The 26,543-nt window shown below is 42.1% G+C and overlaps 1 protein-coding gene across 1 annotated transcript in view; it reads left to right on the top strand.

Annotated features, from left to right (window-relative positions):
• The first annotated feature begins 10,832 nt into the window (after positions 1-10,832).
• Positions 10,833-26,543, top strand: part of JAK1 (Janus kinase 1) — a 133,728-nt gene continuing 118,017 nt past the window's right edge. The window contains exon 1 of the mRNA XM_063103807.1: positions 10,833-11,048. The gene's annotated coding sequence lies outside the window, so the exon portion shown is untranslated. The remainder of the gene's footprint in view (positions 11,049-26,543) is intronic.

The raw sequence follows: 26,543 nt of genomic DNA, 5'->3' as shown, positions 1-26,543 counted from the left end.
ATTAGAGGTGTGAAATCTTAAATTTAGGATATAAAATATTTTTTTCTGATGTAAATTTTTAAAAAATAAAACGTGTTACAAATAATTAAACAGTTATGTGCATGAACTTGGGAGGCAGATAGTCTGAATTTTAGTCCTGCCTTTGCCACCAAAAAATTTGTAATAAGTTAGTTATTTAACCTCTCCAAACTTCAGTTTTCCACCTGTAAGGAAGGAGTAATTGGAGGACTACTTAGGATCATTCATTGTAAAAATCATTGGTGTGTTTGTAAATGTTTAACAATCAGCTCTCAGAAGGAATGGGGTTGGGAAATCCTGATTATAGTGTTTGCCAATTTCCATGTTGTAAATATTTCTGACATGGCTGATATTAAGATGTCAATGTGAAATCATCCAATGTAGAGTTTAGAAGACATGCACCCAAATGGCTCTTATGAGCTAGTGGGAGCAAACTGCAGGACATCACTTTAAAAAGTGCAAGGTACATAATAAGTGATCAATCAATAAATATTATCATCTTCAGTGGCCTTTAATAAAAAGAATACAATAAAATGAAAATAGAATGATTCCTGAAAAGTCAAGATACATAATCTCCTCTTTATTGCCCTATGTCCTAAAATACTTTATATTCTATGTATTGTGGAATGTTATTCCCAGATGGTCTTTCTTCTGTGAGAATCACCTTTGATATCCTCTTTCTATCTCTAGATCTTGCATTATTGTTTACATTGAACACAATCACAGAGAGAATAGTCTTTGCTCACAAGTCTGCCTGCCCTGCTGACAACTGGCCACACCTAGAAGGACTTGTTACTAATTGATTAACCTATTAACCTTGCAGGCTGTGAAAAAAACTTAGAAGTATCATCCTGCCTTGGCTTCCTGGTTGCCAAGATATTTTGGCTGATATTAGCCCTGTCAACAGTCACCAGCGAGCCATGCCCTTGCCTTGAAGGTGTGCATAGATTGCCCAACCACTCTCACCAGGCAAACAATTCTGCAAATGTCATATCCTCCACATTACTGCTCAGAACCAGGCTCAGTCAAGTTTGTGCAAAGACTGTTGCGAAAGTGAAAGAAAATGGTCAGGGCCCCTCAGATCTTCAGAATCTTGCCGAGCATTTGATGTAAATATGCACATGTGCCCAGGTGTTCTTTGGTTATTGTCTAATGTAATTGCTCATTTGCGCCCAGGAGTCTTGGGTTATGAACTTAAGTATAAAGGATGAGTGGCTCTGATATATGCCCCTCCCCCTGCCCCCGGGATGCCCCCTGGGGGGGGCATGGGGAGGCCACTATTGCTGCTGGAGGCTGTTGTTGCCAGGGCCCCCAGGACCCTCCAAGAGGCTGCCACCACCACCAGACCTGTGAGCTGCTGGACCTGTAAGCTGCTGCTGCTGTTGCTGAGGATTGAGCTCGTCATCTGCCAATGGCTCCCAGGATCTTTTCCAATTACCTAGCATGGACCTGTGTGTGAGGGATCTGGTGACCCAACCTGGCATGTGAGGGGTCTGGTGACACAGTCTGTACAATGGGTTTGAAGGGTCTGAGCCCTAGCCCTGACAATACAAATGGAAACTTAGTATAACTAAAATAATGAAACATTTTGGCTTCAGTTATGATTTGCCTTACTCGACAACTAGCGTAGTCATGTAGCTTTGCACTGTCTTACCCAGTCCCCTGGGTACCTAGACCTAATCCCTTTACCAAGTCACTTATGTTGTCTCATGTTCCTTATCCATCTGTCAATCTGTCCATCCATTCATCCATCCATCCGAGACTTACATGGCTGTAAATACAAAGATGACTGCATGGTCCCTGCTGTCTATAAACTCACAGCCTGGAATGACGTAGAATGGCGATCTGTAAACAAAACAGAATACAGTGTGTAGTGGATTGAATTATGTCCCCCCAAAACTCAGTGAAGCTTGAATTGTATTCCCCAAGTTTTATGTATTAGAAACTTAGCCCCACAGTAACTTGAGGGTGGGAAATCCTATTATGGTAACTGAAAGGTGGAGTCTTGAGGAGATGATTGGGTCATAGCTCCATGCCATAGTGAATGGATTAAAAATGGTGGTCAGGGGCGTGGTTCTGAGGGCTTTAATAGAAGAGGAGAGTCTCTCTCTCTCTCTGCTTCCACCATCTTGCAATGTGAGACCCCTGGGCCACTGTCACCACCACCAGTTGGACTTTGGACTTCCCAGCCTCAGAAACTGTAAGCAATGAATTTAGTTTTCTTTATAAATCACCCAGTTCTACGTATTTTGTTATAATCAACAAAAACAGACTAATACACAGTGTGATATGGAAAAATACAAAAGTATATGCAAAGTACCCTGAAAACTGAAGGAGGAATTCTGCCTACCTGGGGGAGCTAAGGAAGTTTTTGCAGAGTACATGCAGGTAACCATAAGGTAAGGTAAAGTTTTGGGACCAAATTGTGATGGAACTTGAGTGCTCAACTGTACCATTGGCTCTTCCAGCAACAGGGAGATTTTTATTCCTTTCCTCCATTATTGCCCTGCATCTTGAAACTTCAAGGCCTTTGTTCTGCTAATAATAAAATAATTACCAACTTTTTTAGGGCTTACAACATGCCAGATACTGAACTAAATGCTTTGCATTCATTATTTAGCTTTATCTGTACAACCACCTTAGAAGATAGAAAATATTATCACCCCCATCTTACAGATAAGAAAACTGAAATTTAAAGCAGTAATGTACTCAAAGTCACACAGCTAGGAATAGGAAGAGCTAAAAGCCAGCTCTAATTCACTGCCAAGCCTGTGGTTCTGGAAACACAAGCTAGAGGACTTGATATAGTTGAGGGACTGGGAAAAACGGTCCCATTCCCCCCAGCTCTCCCCTCCCCCAAGAAAACTTCCCTACATTTTATAATGGTCATACCTTAAACTCTTTTACCTCCTACCTGGGATGATTGCAACCATCTGAAGGGGCTCTGAGAAGCAATGGTAGTTACTGTGGAGAAGGGTTTCGAAGGATATTGATGGTGGTGCCAATTTAACTCCAGAACTGTAGTTGCTGCTGGGTGATGTTGGGTTAATGGTTAATCTGCTCTTCTGTGAGACAGCTAACTCCCAAAGAATGTAATCCATTAACACAATTAAAAAACACCTACCCAACTAATCTGAATGTCAGACCTGAGTGTCAACTTCCATTTTATTCTCTGCAGAAGGAAAGAGGATTTCCACTTAACACTCAACATTTTCACAGAATACAACTGATCTTTCTTTTCAGCCAATGGAAAGACTGCTTGCCAGATATTATATACGTTACTTAATTTAGTGTTGAAAAGCTACACGACTACCCCAGTTGTCAAGAAAGGCAAATCATAACTAAAGCCAAAATGTTTCATTATTTTAGTTATACTAAGTTTCCATTTGTATTGTCAGGGCTAGGGCTCAGACCTTTCAAATCCGTTGTACAGACTGGGTCACCAGATCCCTCATATGCCAGGTCCAAGAGCTAGGTTATAGGAAAAGATCCAGGAAGCTCTTGGCAGACGACACAAGCTCAGTCCTCAGTAGTAGTAGCAACAGCAGCAGCAGCAGCAGCAGCGGTGGCCTCTCAGGGCATCCCGGGGGCACTGGCAGCAACAGCTTGCAGAAATAGCCTCCAGCAGCAGTAGCAGCCTCCCCATGCCTCCCCCCCGCCAGGGCATCCCAGGGGCGGGAGGCACCGTGGATCAGAGCCACTCATCCTTTATACTTAAGTCATAACCCAGGACACCTGGGTGCACATGCACAATTACATTAGACAATAACCAAGGAACACTTGGGTGTACTTTCATACATCAAATGCTTGGCAAGATTCTGAACATCTGAGGGGCCCTGAATTTTCCTATATTTTCCCTGTAATAATGAGAATTTGAATATCTCTAAAGGGGTAGTATTATTCTAGAGATGATATAGTGAAAAGAACAGGAGCTTTGAAACTAGGCGTCTGTGCATTAAAATTCCAGTTCCTGCTCTGTTGTGGTGTGAGCTTTGGGAAATCACCTAATCTCACCTCAAAAGGTGATTATGAGAATTAAAGCAGATGACTGGTACCTAGGGGTACTTAAATACGAGCACACATTGGTCCATTCCAGCTCCTCCTTGGTGAAACCTGAGTGGACACCTCCAGCCATCTCAAGCAAATTGGTTAAATACTCATACATTCTTAGTGGCATTTTAATTTATTTTAATTAAAACAAACTCCTGTCATATGGTGTTTTTAGGGAAATTTAGGGAAGGGTGCTGTGAAACTGGGTGCATCATACAGCTGCCTTAGGTTGAGACTCAACAGACCAATTGGTGAGACCCATCTCCCAGGAGGTACTGGGTGAGGTGCCTTGAGCATTCTGGGGAGTAATGAGAAAAGCCAGTTGTTCTGGAGCTGTGAAGAATCTGGCCAGGGAGATAAAGCACACAGATGGAAAGAGAAATAGCAAAAAAAGGCAGTAAAGGACACATTTCCAAGGAGTGATGTAGGCAATAAATGCTGTGTGAATTCAAAAGAGAGAGAGATACCACTCAGAAGTGGCCAAAAAATGCTTCCTGCCCATTTCCTGTGCTCTCTCCTGTTGTTCCGCATTGCACTGTGGGTTTCCCTTAGAGTGACTGGTGCTCTTGTCTCTAACAAGGTGGAGAAAGTATTATTATCTCTTAAGAGCTGGTGCCAGAATTGCTCCTGAGGATAGACATGTTTAGGGTTTGGAAAAATCTATTGGAAAATTAGGTATAATAGAATAGGTTGGAAAGTTGAGACCAAGGATCTGGCCATTAGTGGAGAGGTAACTAGCTATGCATACTACAGGGAGAATTTGGAATTGTTGAGGCAATCTGTGATGGAGAGCATGAGGAAAAGGGAGGGTAATGGGAAAAAGAAGAGAGCAGCTAGCAAAGCAGCAGAGCTGTGGTTCTTCCCTACAGTTACCTACCCACATCTTTGGAGATTGCTACCAAACCCACGCAGCTTCACGTGAGTGCCTTTGATGAGAAAACTAGGTCTCTATTGAGTTTCATTTCAACATTGTGCGAAACAGTAGATGTGAGAAGATGGCAGTGTCCCTCTGGAAGTTACCTAGTTCTTGAAAGGACTTTATACTTCCACAGGTCAGGTAGTGGTTTGAGGGTTCAAACCTTTTAATTTACCTAGATCTTTGAGGGCAAAGGGCCCTCAACTGACTTCTGAGTTTTATCTCCAATTCCTTTTTCTTTTTTACCTTACCTTTCCCCTCCAAAGCTTACCCAGGATGGTGCCTGACATGTAGTAGGCACTCTATAAATATTATTGTGCTGAATCAATATGAAGGTACTTCAAAACTTTCATGGAAAAATAGAATTAAAAGATAATACGAATCTTTCCATGAGCTTTTAAAAGTACCCTGATACATGGTTTCTGCTGTTGTGGTACTTAAAATTGAATGAAGACAACACATATGTGTTTCACACATAAAAATAAATCTAATCTTAATTCTGGAAAAGATATAAATGCTGATTAAATAGGCCTAACACTTTCCTGCCTCTTTGATTGTTCAGTGTCCTTCAAGGTTCAGTTCACATCTTACATTTTCCATGAATTCTATCTGCATTTTCAGTGTTGTTTTTCTGTCTCTGAAATCTTATGACATTTGTTCTTGTATCAGCCATTTGACACTTGATTTTCAATTTTTCAGATGGATGTCTTGCCTTTTCCAATATACATGCAATCATTGAGGGCAAGAAGTGGGGCTCCCCCCACCCTACCCCTGCCAAGGGCCTAGTATATTTCCTATCAATGTAGCTGTTCAGTTGATTGTTACTGCATTATGTCCTCACAAGCTATCACAGTGCTTGGCGTATACTAATACTAAATAAATATTTGTTGAATTGAATTGTTGGGTGCCATAGACTTCTGAGAATATGTTATTTCTAGATGTCATTCTCCTAGCAGAAGAGAAAACTAGAACTTGGGGAGAGGTCACATCTAATTCTTGTTCATCTATAATTTATTTTCCTATTGCTTTGGGGCATGTAATTTAGACTTTCCACTTCAGTTATCACATTTGTCTAATACATACATGATTCTATGGCCAATAACTTTTAAATGGATACTGTGAGGTTAAAAAATAAAGATGCACAGAATTTTGATGCTGACTGGTGATATGGGTTCAGTGTATTCCCCAAAGTTCCATATATTAGAAACTTAATCCCTATAGTGACAGTGTTAAGAGGGTGAGAAATCCTATTATGGTAATTAAAAGGTGGGGCCTTGAAGATGTGATCAGATTGTGAGGACTATGCCCTTGTGAATGGATTGATCCATTCATGGACTAATGGGCATGGTTCTATGGCTTTAAAAAGAGAGCAACTGAGAAGCTTAACCCTCTCTCTGAAGCCATCCACCATGTGACATCCTGAATTGCCGTGAAGAGCCACCACCCACCAACAAGACCCTCATCAGATGCTGGACTTCCCAGCTTCCAAAACTGTGAGAAATGAATTCCATTTCTTTATACATTACCGGGTTTCAGGTGTTTTGTTATAAGCAACAGAAACAAACTAATACAGCGGGCATCATGAAATAATGTGATTCAAGCCAAAGAGAAATTTGAGTTCAGAGAGGTTAAAGGGACTGCGCTATTGAAGAGCTCACCCACCATTCAAGTGTCCTGCTTTCTGATCCAGCGGTCTTTCCAGGGCACCAAGCTTGGTTGTCAGAGAAGCATTTTCTCGCAAGGTGTTTTAATTATTAATGCAGTTTACTAAGTCCCAGGTGGAGAATAAACCCCATTATTATAGCTAGTAAGTCAGTTCTAAGCAATCTGATATTCCTATAAAACTGACTAAATTTTGAAGTAAAATATCTTTGGGCTCACGGCCCTCAGAGGGTCCATCATCTCATTTGGCTACAAAAAAGCTCATAAATGAGGTTTTCTGTTTGGACATTCATTACATCTTAGCTTTATTGATTCTATTACATTGCTTTAATTACAGGAACCGCAACTAGATTAAAGCCATAATAAATAAGATTAGTAATACTTATTTTGCTCTGTATGTTGAGTGTTTTTATAATAAACTGATGTTTATCTCTCCAGACATTACTACATTGACATCGTGTAAGATAATTAAATCATATATTTTGATTTATTGTTTTAGGCAAAAACATTTGCATGTATATTAATAACTAATGATGTTAGCTATCATCATTAATCCTCATGATAACCCTATAAAGGGGACATTATGATTGTCTTTACTTACAAATGAAATTAAAGCTTATAGAAATTTGGTATCTTGCTCAAGATCCCATGATAGAGAAGTCAAGATTAAATGACATAATACATATGCACTTGGCACAGTGCTGGCAGATAGTGTGTTGAATAAATGCATGTGAGAAATTCAGTGTGAAGTGAAAATAAGTTTAAGAAAATAAGGTGAAGCTTTTATGAGGATAGGACATAAACTATACGTTACAAGTTTCTATGTAAGTAATATATGTATGATTCTGAGCTACTCACCAGTCAGATCAAAGGGAGAAATACAGTCAGTTATATGTCATAAATAACCTTGCCCAAGAGAAGTATATAGACCTCTGGACCTAAGGGCACATTTTCAAGAAACAAGATTTAACACCCTAGCAAGAACCCTAGAGGGGTTTATTTCCCTAATAAAAGGCTTCCACATCATTATATTTGGTTTGGTTCAATTTAGATGTATGTCACGCACTACATATTAAAAGTCAACATTGGCATTTCTCTATTTTACACTATTGTCTCTTTCCGGTATCATATATACAAGGATACTTCAAAAAGTTCATGGAAAGATTCATATTATCTGTTTCCATGAACTTTTTGAAGTATCCACATATTCTCTACAGAGTTACTTTAAAAAGCTTTTCTATTCTCAAAATAAAACTGAATTCCTCATCCAATTTAGGTGGTGGCATCGTTGGTCAACTTAACCATTCCGAAAATTGGAGTCATGAAATTCCCCCTTCTGCCTCAGCACCCACATCTAGTCAGTCACCAGACACTATCTTTTCTATCTCAGGCTTTTTGCATCTTCTGCAATATCCTTCCCCAGTCCACTACCTTAGATAGGCTCTTATCGCTTGCAGTTCCACAAAGCTATGTGTAGTGGATTGAGTTATGTCCCCCCAAACTCATTGAAGCTTGAATTGTGTCCCCCAAGTTTCAAGTATTAGAAATTTAGCCCCCACCGTGATTGTTAAGAGGGTGGGAAATTGAAAGATGGACATTTGAAGAGGTGATTGGATTGTAGGACCGTGCAGTAGTGAACTGATTTAAAATGGTGGTCGGGGCGTGGTTCTGAGGGCTTTAAAAGAAGAGGAGAGTCAGTCTGTCTCTCTCTCTTTGCTTTCTCTCCTTCCACCCTCTTGCACTGTGAGACCCCTGGGTCACTGTCACCACCACCAGATGGACTTTGGACTTCCCAGCCTCAGAAACCATAAGCAATAAATTTCATTTTCTTATAAATTACCCAGTTCCATGTATTTTGTTATAAGCAATAAAAACAGACTAATACACTAGGTAATTAATCTCCTTGTCTTCCAATCCATCTTTCTCATTATCCCTAGATTTGTGGTTCTCAGCAGGGGCCAATTTTGCCCCAACGGAGGACATGTGGCAATGTCTAATGACATTTTTGGTCATCATAACTGGGGCAAGAGGAAAGTGGGGGGTTGGGAGGGTGGAGGGGGAGTGAGGGAGGTGGCTACTGGCATCTAGTTAAATATTAGAGATGCTGCTAAACATTTTACAATGCACGGATGCCTTCCCCATCCCCACCCTCAAAGAATTTTCCAACCCTAAATGTCAATAGTGCTGAGGTTGAGAACCCTGCACTATGGTAATTCTTCTAAAATAAAAATCTGCTTAAATTCCTCAAAAATACACTTTGCATAAGGCTCATGCTTTCTATTCCCCAGCCACACAGCATATACTGTTACTGCCTAAATATGCCATGTTCTCCCTGGCTCCTGTGACTTGTCTGCTACTTGAAGATCCTTGTGACTTCTTCAGGCTGGGCTGGGTGATTCTACTATGTGATCACCTTCAGGGGAGAATGAATCACACTGAATTATTGCTTGCCTATCTCTCGGACTCCACAGTGAGCATCCAGAGGTCACGAACTGAGTATTTTCTTTCTCTGAACCCTCACCACCTAGCACAATGCCTGGTACGGGGAGTGGATTTAAACTCAGCCAATCCCTCTTCCCGATTTCACTTCCTGAGCAGCCAGATCCTTTCCTGAGCACAGTGGGTTTACTGCTGCCTTCCTGACTTTCCTTTTTCCTTACCTTCTCACCAGAAAATGCTGTTCTTTCACGTCTCTGTCTCCATTCACGTCACTCACACTTGTTCTTCGAGGCGCAGCTCAATAAAAATATAATTTACTGAGGCCATGCCATGTGCCAGGCCTGTATTATCTTAGTTCACCTTCAGCAAAAGGAAGGAATTATCTCCATTTAACAGGTAAAGAAAATGATGCAAACGGCCCTGAGGTGTTCATAGCGTGGTGGGCGAGATAAGACATGCACAACAACACCCACAATGCAAGCAGCTGGGTCTCGTGTCTTCCTGCTTGATTCTCCTGTCTTCGCTGACAGTTCTCTCCTTCCACAAGGCACTTTGGAGATCATTTAGTCTGCTGCTCAACTTTTATGAGTAAACTGCGAATTGTTCATGGCAATGCAGGTGGTTAATGGTGGAAGCCAAACCTAAAATGTAGACAGCATACTACACCCAGTATGTCTTTCTCATCCTAAATTGCAGTAACCCTCGGAGTCATCAGGAACGGTACAGCAGAGTTAGTGGAGTCAGGACACGTGGGTGGCCTCGGTCCACAATGACTGGAAGCTGTAGAATTCTGACTACGAATGGAATGGTCCAGGAGGATTTTCATCCAAAGATTTTTATAGGGAAGTTACCGGAGTGTTTTAAACACAGGATGAGTACAACAGATTTGAATTTTTAAAAGCTCAAGGTGAAGAATTAATTGGAGACTGGAGTGAATGCAGAGTGACCTTTTATGAGGTGTTTGTGGTCCTTCGGGTGAGAGATGGTGGCGGCTCCGACCATGTTATTGGAACACAGAGAAGTGAACTGACTGGAGACATATCTAGGAAGTAAAATTGTTAAGATTTGGCCCTAGATTGCCTACGGGGTAAAAATCCTGGCTACATAGTGACCTTCACTAAGATACTTCAGCCTTAATTTGTTCCTTCATGGATAAAAAAAGGATAATTCCTACTGTGAAGGATTATTAGTAAAAAATGAAAAGCATTGGACACACATTAGGTATCATCGACTGTTAATTCTTATTATATTATACGTAAGATGGTGTTTTCCTTAAAAGAGCTCTTTCAATACGGAATGGGTTGCATCTGAAGCAACGCGTCAAAGCTGGAGGTTTCATTTCTTAAGTTCTTGTTAAAGTGCTTCACGAGCTCACCCCTGGGATAAAGGCTGAGGTGTACACGGAGGACTGTGACAAATACATCGACCTGAACAAAGACGTGGCGGAGGGGACTCCAAACTTGGGAGGGGTCGATGTGTACGCAAATCCTGACAACTTTACTTGCTGCGCAGGTTGACCTTTCGTCCCTAGATTGGTGTTTCTAGAGGAGGCGGTAAAAAGCCGCGTATTAGAGGCGAGGGAGCGAGCGAAGCCAGATGGGGGCGGTGCGGGAGGCTGAATGCACAGGGTCTCGAGCCCAGGCGGGCCGCCGTCCGGATCGCGGCCCCCGCCCCACTTTCCGGGGCTACCGCGCGTGACGTCACGAGGAGGCGGGGCCGAGCGTGGGGCGGAGCGGGAGGCGGGTACGACGCCGAGCGCAGGCCGCGGCGGCCGCGGAGTAGCCGGGAGCCGCCGACAGCGCGGGCCTGCGTCCCAGCTCTGGTTGTCCTCCCCGCGCCCCCTCCTCAGTCCCGGGCGCGCGCACGCCGGGGCCCCGTGAGGCTGGCCACCTAGTGAGCCGGCCGCTGGACCTGGACCTGCGCAGCGACCCGGAGCTGCCCGGCCCAGGCACACGCGGAAGTGGTGAGTGTCACCGAGGAGAGGCGGAGAAGCCTGCGGCGGCCGCGGGCGACATGGCGAGGGGCGCGGAGCCCGGCGCTGGCGAGAGGCGCGGCCGCCGTTCTCGGTCTGTCCTCGCGCGCCGCGCACCCTCGGCGGCTCGGCGAGCGCCGCGCGAGACCCCGGGGTCCGTGCCGGTTCGGTGCGGGTGCGGGTGCGGGCGGGGTAGGCGGGGGATTTCCAGCCGACCAGAGCCTGCGGGCAACAGGGAGTCGCGGGGCGGTCGCGGGGCTGGGGGCCTCCTGCCGGGAGGGGAAAGATTAAGCCTGGTCGCCCCGTCCCCCAGAGCGTACAACAAATTTTCGTCAACAAGCCCGGAACGCTCTGACATCCTGTTTATACAACCTGAGATACAGGCGCGGGCTTGAGGTCTGCCGGCCCTCACTCGCGGCTCCGAGAACTAGACCGCCAGCTCCCTGGCCGAACTGCCGGGGTGGGGAGGGGAGATGTGGGGGGGAAGGCGGGGGACGCGGGAGGAGATTTTTTTTTCCTGGCGACTGGACGGAGATTGAGAGTCTTGGCCGTTTCCTTCTTTGCCATCTCAGCAAGGGAAAGTTTTTGGAATTTGGAGCCGGGTGGGGGTGGGTTGCGACCGTGAACTCAGGAAACGCCCCCTCTCCTTTTGGGTTCAGTTAGGACCCTGGCCCCAGGTAGCCAGCGAGAAGGGCGAAAGACGACCCCGGGCGAGAGAACCGGGGAAGGGGAACCATGAGAGGGAACCACCCAGGGAATTGCGAATCCTATTGTAAGGGAACTAATTAACCGAAACTGGGGCTGGTCTCTGGCTCCTTGTCTGACTCGGACCCCATCTGCGCGCGGTTGCCGACTTGACGCATCAGAGGGAGACGTCGCTTTAGCAGGACTAAAGTCGCTCCCCATGGTTCCAGGGATACAGGCGCCTTGGATGAATGTTTATGAAGGATCTTCTTTAGGGAGACTAGATAAAAGATGCGATTATTGCCAGGTGTTTGTGGACACATTTTTGGGAGAGTATATTCTCCATTATTTCCTGTGAGTTCCTGGGGAAGGGGACCCGGTCCTCCCTGCCACTCTTTTTAATATGTAGCTGTAAGCTGTCTTCTGCCCTAGCTTGAATACATCAATTTATATGCTATTAACATTTTTTTAGAGTCATAGTTTTTCTCTAAGTGGCAGGAATTTACAGTGGTATAAAATTTTCATTACTTCCGGGGAGGAAAGCATTAAAAACCTTGAGTAGTTAAATGATGAGTATAATGCAGGGACAATTAGATGTGATCATGGTGTCTTTGGTTGTTGGCTGTTTTTAAAGATTCGGTTGTGTATGGGCTTATACACAGTGAGGTTTTTTTTTTTTTTTTTTTTTTTTTAAGATGAGCATTTTGTATTGACTAAATCTTTGTTCCTCCCTTTCCAAAACCCCATTTTGTGTTGTTTCTCGCCTTTGCTTTTGATGATTCTGATGCTTTCCAAGACCAGAGAGTAATTTTCATTGAAGGATCAATGTATTCTTTTGTACTTTGTGGTAAATGTTAATAGAAACCACCAGGGTACCAGACTCTTAGGGTAAAATATCCTTTGTAATATGGAGAAAATGTCTCCCATGTATACATCCAGCTCGTATTTAATGATGTAAGTATATTATACCTGAGTAATTGTGGACATTATGCATAGGAATAATCGTAATCTCTTCTTAATTTTATATAACATATTAACTAAGAACTTTTACCGTATCTTATCTCAGTTTCTCAGATAGCTACAAAACAATTTTTTTTAGTGCTAGAATTGCAGTGTAACATTTCACATTGAATACAGGCAATTTGTTTTACTTTATTATTTTTGAATACAGGTGGCTTAAATGGTTTCCCTTTTCTACAGTGAGTTACTACCATTGGGAAACAATGATAGTGTACAAATTAGGCATAGGTAAAATAATTCTAACATTTCCCGAAGTACAACTACATTTCAGTATGTTGTAATTTAGGCAGTTTTAATGTCAGTTTGGCGAATGCTATACTTGTGATTATCAATCTGATCATTTGGTATCCACCCTTTACAGATTGAAGGTGGTAAGGGGAATTAGATTACAAAATCCTTTCAATTCATGTACTTGCTAAAAAGCTAGTGAAAATAAGGAGTTTTGAGCGTGGGGTTGCTTTTGAGAATAGAAACTCAGATTAAATGACGTGAAGAGATTTGAACTGAGGGCTTCTAAGATAGGATTGTGAGGTCTGCCAGCTTAGATTTTAGGTTCACAGACACTGGCAGTTTCAACTGCAGACCACCAGCTACAAATTTTAATAATGCTTTAAAGTTATCATTCAGTTTCTTCTGAATACCTTGAAGTAACACATACTTGGACAGAAACCAGACTGAAGCCAAGTATTGAGAACATGTGTAGGTTTATATCCACTTTTATAGAGAGAACACTAAGGTATAACTGCATTAATAATGCATATTAGCAAAGACCAAGATCGGTATTTTCTAAGTCTCATATTCCTCTGGTAAGTATTTTTCCCCCTACACACATGTCATTGGGTGAGATATTAATATACTTTTAGAAGATTTATTGTGTGTGATGTGAATATTCATAAAAAAAGAAATGTGTTTGTTCATTTCCAGATTAAAAAAAAATTTGTTTTAGGCTGGCTGGTTAGCTCAGTTGATTGGAGTATGGTGCTGATAACACCAAGGTGCAGGGTTTGGTCCCTGTACTGGCCAGCTGCCAAAAAAGAATTGTTTTAAAAGGATGGAGAGTTAGTTAATTAATTGAATCTCACCAAGCAAGCAGCATTTGATGCTCTGTGATTTATTGTGGTTCAGTGGTATATGGAGCCTTGTCATAGAATAGAGGTGCTAGAAGGAACCTTGCAGATTCTTTTAGACCAGTGCTTTTCAATTGGGTACAATTTTGCACCCAAGGAGTTATTTGCAGTTTCTGGAGACATTTTTGGTTGTTACGACTTGGAGAGAGGGGGTGTTACTACTGGGATCTGGTGGGTAGAGGCCAGGGATGCTGCTAAACATCCTACAACATACAGCCCCCTACAACAGATTTACCTGTCGGGGCACATTGTTTCACTTCAGGCATCTATTTTCCTCATCTGTAAATCAAATAAAAATATCCACTTTGGCCAGCTCACAAAGTTGTGGGGAGAAATCAGGTAAATAATTCACGTATAATTCATGGAACCTGAAGTGCTACATCAAATACAACTATTAAGAAGTTATTTTCATGAACGAATTATTAGAAAGATAAACCTACCAGTAGTTGGGGGTAAAGGGGCTAAAGCAATGTGTTGAGTAAGAAGCAGAGTGGATGGTTTTGATATTATTGAATTCTTTGTTATTCATTTTTTAAGGTAAAGGATGTATTAAGTGTACTTAGTTTTATTATTGTTAGAACATGAACTTTTAAGCTCTATAATTTCTTTCAGCGTAAAGATTATTTTCTCATTATAACAAGAGGGAAAACTGCAGAAAAATTAGAAAATGTAGGAAAGTCGAAAGTAGAGGAAAAAGTCATCTATGCTCTGCTCCCTTTCCCATTTAAGGACAATCGCATTCATTCTTGCCCATTTCTTTTCTTAAGAGTGATTAAAATTGGGAGATTTAAGGATGGAAAAGGGTAGAGTAGCTGGTCATCAAAGGAAGGTGCTACTTGTTTCTATGCCCTTCATTGTTTCTTTTTTAATAATTACAATGTAAAGGTAAATTACATTATAGGAGGCATTAGAAAAATTGGTTCATCGTTTTTATACTTTTCGCGCTAACCTCCAAGCCATGTTCTCGTTGGGCTTGTTGTTTCCTCTCTGCCTCTTGCTCTCCCCTGTACTCAGCTAGGTGTGCCACTCTTGCTTCCTGTCTCAAAAACCCTCTGGTAATATGGGATTTTAAATAGCTGCCATGTTGAAATGACCAGGTTTCAGAGGCAGGAAACTAATTCCTATGAGTATTCTGTCCTCTGAAGTGCACAAGCATTTTTGTCAGTGTAAGGCAACAAGAAAGCATAAAACATAGAACTCACTTCTGTGATACCTTAACTTCTAAGGTTTTATGATTTGTGATTCTTTGCAGCTGGCAGTGGGCACACGTTCTTCCTTGGTGCTTGTGAGTAAACTGCCCAGTCCTGAGGCAAGACCTGTTTTAGAAGTAAAAAATTTCTTTTAAGTCTACCCTGTCCGGAAGACAGAGCTGATATTTGTTGGGATATTTTTAATCTGTAGTAACTGAATTTACTTAACAGTAATATTCATGTAACGTTTTGTTCATTTGTTTATTCATTCAGTAAATACTTGTTAAGCTCTTGCTATGAGTCTCAGAGAGTGAATAAATACATAGAACAAAACAGACAAAAGTCCCTGCCCTCATAGACTTTACAGTATATTGGAAGACGCTTGAAGACACGCTCAGTTTCATGGCTGCAGATTATACACATGCAAATGAGTAAGTCTCACTTTGTGATTGTAGAATGTTTCCTAGAAGCCTTCAGGGCACTCTTTTGAAGTCTGAGGACTAAGGAATAGCTTCCCTTTTTTGGTTTTTTTTTTTTTTTTTAATATTACAGGTTAATTAATTCTTTGTTTATACTAACATGTTTTCGGTACTACTAAGTGCCTAACAGATGGATAAGACATAGTTTATGTGGAAATAAGCTTGCTGTATGTAGCTGTAACACAGTGTGAGTGATGCTGTAGTACAGATTGGAATTAACAGCACCAGGACTCCTGAAGAGACTAAACCCTGCTTTGAGCGGCCTAATGCTGTTTTGAAGAAGCTTCATTTGGTTGGGCACTGTGGAGTGAGCAGGAGTTCCTTTTTTTTAGGGTGTGAAGGAAATCTAGGCAGGGAGAGACACACCATAAGCAAATGCCCAAATGTCAGGGTGTACATGGTGTGGGTGACAAACTTGGAAGTGGTCTCTGTGGCTAGAGCAAAGACTACTTGGGAGGCAGTGGAAGGTGGTAAGGCTGGATGTGCAGGTCGGGGCCAGACTGTGCCTCTCTCCACAAGTCTATGAGCAGTGTGAGGTCAAAGATTGTGGTCTGTTCTGACGAATGAGTAGGGAAGATGAGAAGCCATTTGAAGTTTGTGAACTCAGGAATAAGATCATTAACAAATGGGAGAACTGAAGCACTGAAAATTCTATAAAGAGTGAGCTTCATCTGATCATTGTGCTACTCTTTTCTTCTCCCCATCACAGAAAATGCTGTTTACTTATCTATCACCTATCAACTGTCCAGAAGACTGCTAGGAAGCAGGAAATGCTGATAGCCAAAACAGATGTTACAAAGTCCATGTATGCTTTTCTTATAGTGGAGTACACATTTTACAAAATTTGCTTTTAATTTATAAAGGTTTCATTGACAGTTGATCTAATTGGCTTTCAAGTTAATAGAAGATATATACAACAAACCTAACAGACAGGAGTTGTTAAGAGGATGAGTACAGAATGGCACATTTTCAGAGACAAGCAGTATTATTTTTATCTTAGAAGTGAATGAGGAGTTTCTACTGGTTTACAAAAAGGAGAACCGTAACTGAAAAGTGAAACAATCTGGAGCGATTTAGTGGAGGTAACAAACACTGCTGTAAACCCTCTAGCAGTTTGGAGGTGTCATTATTACAACACAGTACAGTACTTGATATAAGTAATGGTAACCAAGCTGTTAAGAAGGGGTCAAGTTGTGGAGCATAACTGAAATGTCAGGTCTAGTAGAAAAGGGCAACTGCAGACACCTCATTTAGGGGTTGGGAGGTGTGCGTGTGGTGGGTGGGGACAGGATAAGAAGTTGCTGTCAGAGAATTTCTATGGGACAAATTCAAAGAGGTTTTATTTAGAATGTAAAGCCAGTGAGGACTCTGTTTTATCTCTTCACGGAAAGTTACTTATGAGTGATCTATCTGCAAGGGGAGGCTGCCTCTGTGAAACCCAGAAAGAGAAGCTGCAGCTATCCTCATGGGAGATAATGATAACTGGAACCTAGCTGGGGGACTGAATCAGATCAACTCACTACATCTCTAGGTAGAAAACCGATGGATTATTGTATTTTAGCCTTATTTTTTTTCCCCCTTGGTTTTGGTAGTTTGTGTTTTTGGAGGCTCTTTTGTGTTAAAACAAAATTTAAAAAAGCCTCAAATTATATTCAGAATCGTTAAAGATGGTAGGAAAGTGCAACTTAGTAGGTGAAAAACAAGGAGTGGCTGTTATAGTCTATATTAGAAAGGCTTCCATTGGAAATGGGTAAATAAAAAAAAATTAGGTGCTTAAAGAAGGTAGTTTCTCAAATCTGGAAGGGTTTATTATGTGGACAGCAGCAAAGGTACTAAATAAATTAGGTTATACTCTATTTTTAAGGAAAAATTAGAAACAGAGGTGCTTTTATTTAACTTTAAATGCAATCCAAGGTATATAATTTGGTAAGAATGTATTAAACTTTCTGGGAAAGTCAATATAAAGATACTGTGTTGCTCTCACTGATTCCATTTACTTAGCGAGTAGTGGGGCTGTTGGCAGAGAGGCATCAGGCATATCTGTTTGTAAAATGGTGTCTTCAGAGTTGTGTGGAAATGAAGTCTTATAAATCAGATAATACTCCAGGAACTTTTGCTGCTTAAGAAATTTTAAGAGTTTAAGGGAATTCTCAAATACATATTCAGTTTCTACTGAATGCTGTTTTACAGTTTCTAAACCGTGCTTTTCTAAAGCAAGATTTACCCAAAATGTGAAATTGTAAAAAGAATCAGCCCTTCCTCCTAATCGTGTGTGTTTGTGTGCGTGTGTGTATGTGTATATGTGTGTGTGTGTGTGTGTGTGTGTGTATATATATTCTTTTTTTTTTTTTTTCTTTTTGTGACCGGTAAGGGGATCGCAACCCTTGGTGTGGTGTCATCCGCACTGAGCTCAGCCAGTGAGCGCACCGGCCATTCCTATATAGGATCTGGACCCGCGGCGGCGGGAGTGCTGCTGCGCTCCCAAGCGCCGCACTCTCCCGAGTGTGCTACGGGCTGGCCCTATATATTCATATTTTAAATGTATTTCCCTCTCGGCAATATTTATGTTGGATAGGTTTCTTGGGTCTGGGCATTATTTATACTCTCAAGAACAATAGTTGCTATATTGGTAGAAAAGAGCTCTTGATATCATTCTCATCCCCTGGGTTTTGACAACAAAGGATTTGCCTGTATCTTTTCTTGTCTTCCCATTCGACAATGAGAAAGACAGTTAAACTCCCTAATTTGATTTGTGGAAGGGCAGTAGGTAGGGATGTCCATGGCAACTGGTGAAAAGGCTGACCTGTAGGTATTTAAAAAATAAATTTAGGTCTGTTATCCTTAAATACATTAGGTAACTCAGAACAGTCTAAATATATAAAGTAGAAATAGATAAGAACAATTTGTAATTAATGCAACTCTAATGTGTTTTTAATGGTGTTTTAAAAGGCTTAAGGGTATTAGAATGGACAACAGTTCATTCATTTAAGCACAATTATATCTGCAGGCTTGCTCGCACAGTTAATTTGCTCAGACTGTAATTTATAGCAATTTTTTTTTCAATTAGTAGAATATACAGTAATCTTTTATGTTAGTAAGAGAAAAGACAAAAGAAAAGATCTCAAGGGAAAAACAGTCTGTCAAACGGATATCTTCTCAGTGAAAAATCCTGTTATTAAATTAAACTAATTTGGTGGATCATACACACGGAGGCAGACAGATGTGACTTATATTATAAAGTGATGCAATAGATCTTTTGCCAAGTATACCTGCACACCCATTTTAGGGTAAATTCACATAACAGTGACTAAAACACATGATATGCATAATGTCTAAATTTAATATTCTGACTGATTTTGTTCAGTGAAAGCCATTCTGTAAAACTTTAGGCAGGTTCACTACTCAACTGTATATCAGCTATCGTATTGGGAAAATCATTTTTGTGGTGGTGGTAACTCCAGAGAACCTCATCTTTTTACTCATTTAGATTGACCATTCACTCAGGTTGGTTAGGAGTAGGAGGGAGAGGTCAGTGGAAGCCAGATTGGCCTGAACATAAATTGTGAGCCCACTGTTGTGGATTTAGGAAGTAGGCCACTTGTGATGCACAAGCTGACTGAGATAAAAATGTTCTCAGGTTTTCATGTTTATTCCCTTATTTAACGACTCTCTATAGATCATATATGTGTGGGAACATGATAGGCTTGGCTCCTGCCCTCAGAAAGTTTCCTTGCTAGCAGAAAAGACAATTCAACCATTAATACAAATGTTTGTTGCAATTATGCTAAGTACCAGGAGAGATGTATAGTTTGCTACAAGGCAAAGGTGGCGGGTAGTAAGAAGAATGGGTTCTCTGCAATACAGTTTTGTACATTGAAATCTGAAGGGCAAAAGAGTTAACCATGCTAAGAGGGTGAGGAGGTTTTCCAGTCAGAGGGAACAGCCCATGCAAAAGACCTTAGGTGGGAGCAACACCCTGTAGGCTGGTGTGGTAGGCAGGAATTGGTGGTAGAGGAAGTTGAAGGCTTTTTTTTTTTTTTTGGTGGCTGGAGAGTATGGGGATCAGAACACTTGACTTTAGTGTTATAACACCAGGGTCTAACCAGCTGAGCTAACTGGGCCATCCCCTAGTTGAAGGCTTTTAAATGAGACAGTAACATGATGGGATGTATGTCCTTGTATGGAAAAAAAAAAAAAGCCCATTCCCCTCACTGCTGTCTCTGGAAGTGCTTTTCCTTTCCTCTCCCTACACTGCTGCCAGATGCCTTGAAAGCCTTCACTTCCTCCCACCCACTCATTCTTTAACCCTTTGCAAACTGACTGCCATGGTAACACTTTTGAGATTGCTTCCTTGAGGGCACCAGTGACCTTCTTGCAGTCATACTTTAACACCTTTTTTCTGCCCTCATTATCTAAAACATTTCATGCTGCTGAAATGTTTCATCCCCCTTCCTGGCAGATTTCTCTCAGCCCCGCTGCTGTCTGGCTTCTGAGACACAGTAAGTACTTCCCTTTGCCTCTCTGTGTCTTTGTTCTCTTTTTGGATGTCTTCTCTTTCTCTCACCTTTCCTTGATGAAGATTTTCCTAAAAGTTCTGTGAATGTCAGATCTGATTTGTTCCTAAAACTGTTCGAATGACCCATTTTTCACCTGAGCTCCAGTTGTCTCTCTTATTCATATTCCTTCCTCTCTTCTCTCTACCTCCTCAAATACTGGTTGAACAGTTTCAGGCACCATTCAAGGCACTGGGGACACTGGGTAACAAGAGGCAAGGCCCTTGCACTTAAGAAGCCAACATTCTAGGATGTTAACATGTGGATAACTAAGATAATTTCAAGATGATTTCAGGTGGTGATATTCATATGTGCAATAGAGAAAATAAGCAAGGTAATGGGTAGAGAATGGTTAGGTGGGTGGGAGAGAGGCTATTTCTGTGAGGAAGTGACATTTGAGCTTGACCTGAAAGGTTAGAGAATGCTTAGGTGGGTGGGAGAGAGGCTCCTTCTGTGAGGAAGTTACGTTTGAGCTTGACCTGAAAGGTGAGTGATGAGTAGGAGCCAGGCTGTGCAGTGATCTGGAGGAAGATTATACTAGGCAGAGGGAAGAGCCAGTGCCTAGACCCCAGAGCGAGATGGTCTTTCCTTTTCATGCTGGGCCCCCTACCTGGGTGTCTCATTGACACCTCCCATTTAACTGCTCCAAAATTGATAACATCTCTCTTTTTGATTCGTCTTTATACTAATGGATGATTCTGTTTCTCTTTATACCATCTCTGTCCACCACCCTCAAAACCTTTGACTGATGGTCAGAAAACTTTTTCTGTGAAGAGAAAGTAAATATTTTTAGCTTTGAGGGCCATGCAGTTTCTGTCACAACTACTGAACTATGTTGTTGTAGCACTAAAATAGATGTAGACAATATGTAAACCAATGAGTGTGGATCTGTTCTAATAAAACTTTATGTATGGACACTGAAGTTTGTATTTCCATTTACCACAAATTTTTTTTTTCCAGAAAAAAAGTAAAAATTTGTCATCTTATTGGTAGTACCAAACAGGCGGCAGGCTAGATTTAGATTGCAGGCCAGTTTTCTGGCCCCTGCTTTAGACTCAACCTGATCTCTCCCTTTGCTTTTCCTACTCTGTATACAACAGTTTGCCGAGCCCTTTCAGTGTTCCCTCCCCACTGCAGCAGGCTTAGTTCTGGCTTTCTCATCCTGGGTGGTTGTAGTGATCTCCATTCTGGTCTCCCTGCTTCTGCCTTTCCCCTCCAGTCTGGGCTCCACACAGATGTTGAAGAACTTTCCTGAAGCTTGACTCTGGTCATAGAATTGTCCTGATCACAAGCCTTTAGAAGCCCCTATTGCCTATAGAAAACAGTCCAAACTCCACCTCAGTCTGGTAATAAAGGCTCATTGTGATGAGACCTCAATTTACTCTTTAAGCTTATTCTCCCATTTCTCTTCTGCACTGTGCCAAAATAGATTTTCATTATTTTGCATTCAAGTCTCAAATGTTTCCCATGCTTTTCTGCATTCTTCTATTTTTAATGCACTTCGCACATGCTTCATTCTCTACATCTGTCAAAATTCTATAACTTTCAAAGCCCTTCAGATGTCACTGATCTCCCCCTCCGTCCCTCCAAGAGGTATGTATACACATAGTCCTTTGGTGGTGTGATTCTGTGCTCTAGCTCATCTTGTTCTGCCCTGTAGTTCTTTTGTAGACTTATTTCCACTGTGTAATCACAAGCCTCTTGAGAATAGGAACCATCTCATTCATTGTAATATCCCCTTTCATAGTAGGCATATGGATGTTTGTTGAATAAATGCTAGATCCTGTGTAGGACTGTACAAATTGTACAAAATGCAAGAGGTTCAAAATGGGAACATTATACTGAAGGGAGTTTGGTCAGGTTGTTGATTTTCTTGTACTGTGTAAAGTGGTACAGTTTTGTGAAAGATCACGAAATATTTGGAAGACTTTGGTTCTATTCTTGGTCTCCCAGTGGCTTAGGTAAATAAGTTCAGGCAAGTTATCTGTATTACTCCTCAGGAATTGATAGGTTTCCTTTTATAAAAGAAAGAAAAGCGTGCTCTGTAACTCATTATGTTTCATTGCCAGAAAGCTCAAGTCTAACTTATTTGCTTGTTTTTGGTTGCTCTCCAATATTCTTAAAATGATTTTTCTGCCTTTGACTCCTTACCAGATTACTTGTCACATGTGTTAAATCTTTCTTTTAATTAACGGTTCTGTTATATATGTCTTTTTTATTTACATTGACAGCTTCAACTCTCTTTTGGTAATATAAAAATAAGTAAGTAGTTGCCCCTTGGTTCCCCCAACTTGTGGTGACAAAAAGATGGCAAAAGAGGTAAGTATTCTGGATGAAACAGGCAAAAAGCCTTTGAGGCAATATGGGAATTATGATGTGGGTTTAGTGGAAAATGAGAAAAGTGCTTTATGAGTATCTTGTAGCCTATAGGTTAATGTGTGCATGGGGTCATGTCTCCCAGGTCTGTAGGATGTATAGCACGTCTTCCCAAATGGGGAGAAGCGGAAGAGGGCATTAGACTAACGATTAGTAAGCTTTTACTGTGTGTCAGCTGTTGGGTTACTTGCTTTGCATTTGATATTTAATTTAATCTTTGTAATAGCCAGCAAGTTGGATCTTGATGGCATCATTTTCCAGATGATCAAACAAAGCTAAAAAGTGACTGAGCCAGAATTCAAATCTGAGGTGCTCTGGCATAAAAAAAATCTTTCTACACTTCAAAAAAAACTTCTTTGTATTGACTTGTCACTTGTCCCCCCCTTTTTTTTTTTTTTAACCCTTGACGTTGGCATTTAAAATAGGAACCTAGGAAACGTGTTCCTATCCTGTTTTCTAACCTAATGTTTCTGAAGCAGCTTTAGGTCCTTGGAGAAGTGCCTCAATGCATGTATATTGTATTTAGTATTGTTAGATGCTCAGTAATAAAGAAGACCTGAAAGAATTTTTAAGATATTTTTGGGGGGCAGGGTGATTGGGTTCATTTGGCTTTCCAAAAGAGAGTTTGGCATTTCTTGTGAAATATTTAGCTTAAAAATTAAATTGACGTTTTTGACATTTTAAGTCAAACTAGATTTACTGTTACTTTATATTACTTGGTGATTATATACCATATCCTGTGTTTACTTGTTTGGGTCTGAGTATACCAGATGTGGTGTTATTGAAAAGCATGCTGGACTTGGAACCAGGAAGAGGCTGTCCTCTGCCACTTGCTAGTTATATGACTTTGGGCTTATAGTTGATCCTCAGTTTTTCTCAGCTGTAAAATGGACTTAGTAGTACCTTTCACAAAGGGGGTTTTGTAAAATTTAAATGAGGTAAAACATATGAAATAGCTTCAGAGAGTGACTGGCATCCAGCACCCCAAATGCTGAACATTGTCAGAAAAATCTGTATTTGATTACATAATGTTTATACCTTTATAAGTGGGAACTTTTTAGATAGATATTACTTAAGTTATAAACTTCTGATGTAGGAAACCCCCTTATGCAAATGGTTGGGTTCCCACTGCAAAAGCATCAGTATAAGATAGTGGTTCACACTCCTGAATCTGGAACCAGAGTCTGTGAGTTCGAATCTTGGTCTTTTTCTAGCTGAGTGACCATGGGCAAGTTATTCAACCTCTTTGTGTCTCAATTTCCTCATCTGTAAAAAGATAATAATGAGGATAATAACAGCACCTACCTTACAGGATTGTAAGGATTAAATGAGTGTGTTTGTGTCCATCTGTCTGTCTGGTTGTGTACCAACATTCTGTAAGTGTTTCCTACTATGCTTATTTACTATTTCTCCTTTTTTTTTTTTTTCTGACCTGTAAGGGGACTGCAACCCTTGGCTTGGCACCGGCCATTCCTATGTAGGATCCAAACCCGCGGCCTTGGCGCTACCAGCGCCACACTCTCCCAAGTGAGCCACGGGGCCGGCCCTCTCCTCTCTTCTTCTCCCTGTGTAGACAGCCCATAAGTCATCTGGAAATTTTCTGGAATTCCCCTTCATATCTTTTCTTATCAGGAAACTCTTCTGTTCATGATATATCTGTCTTTTTCCTCCGTCTTTAGTCCCTTCCTGGTTACTTCATTTTAATTCAGCCTGTCCTTTTCTCATGTGTAATACATTCTCATCAGTTCCCTTTTTGTACTTTGGAAAAAACCTGTTTTTGTTTTATGTGGAAACTGGACATTTTCTAATAATGACTGATAAACTCAGCTGTGTGTTAAGGGTACTCATATCAAGGAAGATGAAAGCCATATATTCTCAAGCAAATGGAAAAAAAAATGCCTTATTGTTTACTGTTTGAATCAATAAACTGAGACTTAGAATGGTTGAATAACAAGTTTAAAGGCACCCAGTTTTTAAGAGGGGTAACCTGGATTTGATCAAAGCCAGGCCTGCCTGGCCCTTGGTCTCAAAATCCGAGTTCAGTTGCCTTAAAGGCTCCAGGCACCACCTCAAGATTCCATCTGCACCTCTTATTATTTTTTTAGGGAGGAAACAATCTTTTCCTTTTTTTATTTTTGGGCACCAAAGAGAGAAAGTGTGGAGGTGGCCATAGATGTGGAATAGGAAACTGGGAGCTGGAAATGATATGGAAGGAGAGCAGGCAAAAATGTTCTAGCTCTCTTACTAATTATTAGTTTGTAACTTTGGGCAAGTTGGAGTGAGTGCTCTGGGCCTCAGTTCCCCCATCTGTCAAATGAGGCAGTTGGACTTGAAGGTCTCTAAGTTTCCTTCCAGCTTGAAAGTTCTCTATTTTTTTGAGGCGGGATATGGTCCAAGACTGGCCAGGCAGAGAGGAAGCTGAGTTGAAATGAAAGCCCCTTGGGATCAGATAGAGGTCTAGAAAGGGTGAGAGGCAAGGCTTGGAGAAGCAGAGGGCACAAAGTGAGGACAGAGGATATCTTGCCAGCTGGGCAGTCCTCTCAGTTGCAGCAGAATCCTCTAGCTCTTCCATCAGGTACCCAGCACTGGGACTCTGCAAGGAGAGGCCCTTCAAGACCAGTGTGGTGACAGGCTCAGGCTCTGAGCCTCCTAGGGCCTTCAGCTGGGGCAAGGGCTCTTCATCTCCCCCCTCCTCCCCGGGAACTGTCACTGCAGCCTCTGAGGAGTGGGGAACCATCTCTGGGCCTTGGCCCCTGCATCCCAGCCTCATCCTCAGCCTCCTAGCCAACTAGTTTCTCTGCCTGTTCGCATACCCCCCAACCCTCATCAGGCCAAGCTTTGGGGCTGGAGAAGGGACCCTGGTCCCATACAGGAGGGCTGCTGGGAGGAAACAGGACTCCTGGGCAGTTCTGGGGAGTGCAGTGAAGGGGTCAGTCCATTCTCATACCCTCTAGGGCTGTCCTCATCCAAGGGTTCTGTGTTGGAACCTTCTGAATCCTGCCTGGGTCTGCAGCCTGGGACTTCTAGCATGAGTTGCAGGTCCTGGGCTATCAGTTTGGCCATTCTTTCTGCCTCCACAGCCTTCTCAGTGGCACTGCTGGCTGCCACTGCCTTTAGGAGGGTGTCTGCTGCCCTGGCAGTGACTATCTCCTGGCGCTGGCAGGCATTGCTCACAGCTTGATGGGCGCCCTCAACAGCCCTGTTCACCTTCTCTTTGACTTTGCCCTGCTGAAGGGCCAGAGGCAGGAGGGTACCCACCACCCCACCTCAGTGCTGTGCAGCAGCTATTGCACTTGTACTTGCCCTTCTCCTGGGAGCCTGCACCCCTCATTAATCTACACTCTGCTTTCCCTCATGCCCCAGCTTTCCAGATGACAAAATCACTCACGATTCTCTTTGGCTGCAATAATGTTTTCTGCTCCTTTGGCAGGGCAAATGTATAGTGTTTCAGATACTTTATGATAAATTGGTCTTTTGTGTGTTGGCTTGGAAACCTAACCACATTTATAGCAGTGTATGTTGGGGCAAATGTGCTCCAAGTTTCACACATCTATCTGGGAATGAATTTTTAGAGATGTAGAACTGTTTATAAGCTAAAGACTACTAAAGTATTTGAGTGCATTACTGCATTGGTATACTTTAAAGGCTTTTGTGTCATGCCTGAACCAGGCAAATTCTGGAGTGTGTACACGTTATTGCACTTATTTGCTTAGCTGTCTGTCCTCATCTGTTGCTGACCTTTGTATCCTGAACCACTGCCATTGTATTTGGCATGTAGTAGGAACCCTGTGAAGAGACCTATTTAGTCCTCTTTAAAAATCAGTGGTACCACTCGAAGCACCCTGGGCTCCTGGGGTGGGGGTGGGGGGGCAGGGCCTCAGCCACATTACCCCAGCATCAGTGCATCCAGCCCAGTCAGGACCACTGAGCTGCCACAGGAAGTGCCCCAGGCTCTCCAGCCAGAATGAGAGGGGTGCCATGGGTCTCTACCACGCCTCCCCTTCCCCCTCCTTCCACTCTATTGCTCTCCCCTTTCCCCTCTCCCTCCCCCCCAACT

This window comes from Cynocephalus volans, chromosome 8 (assembly GCF_027409185.1).
Source record: "Cynocephalus volans isolate mCynVol1 chromosome 8, mCynVol1.pri, whole genome shotgun sequence".
Classification (NCBI taxonomy): Eukaryota; Metazoa; Chordata; class Mammalia; order Dermoptera; family Cynocephalidae; genus Cynocephalus; species Cynocephalus volans.
Note: the sequence above shows the minus strand (reverse complement) of the source record. Positions and strands in the feature narration are given on the sequence as shown.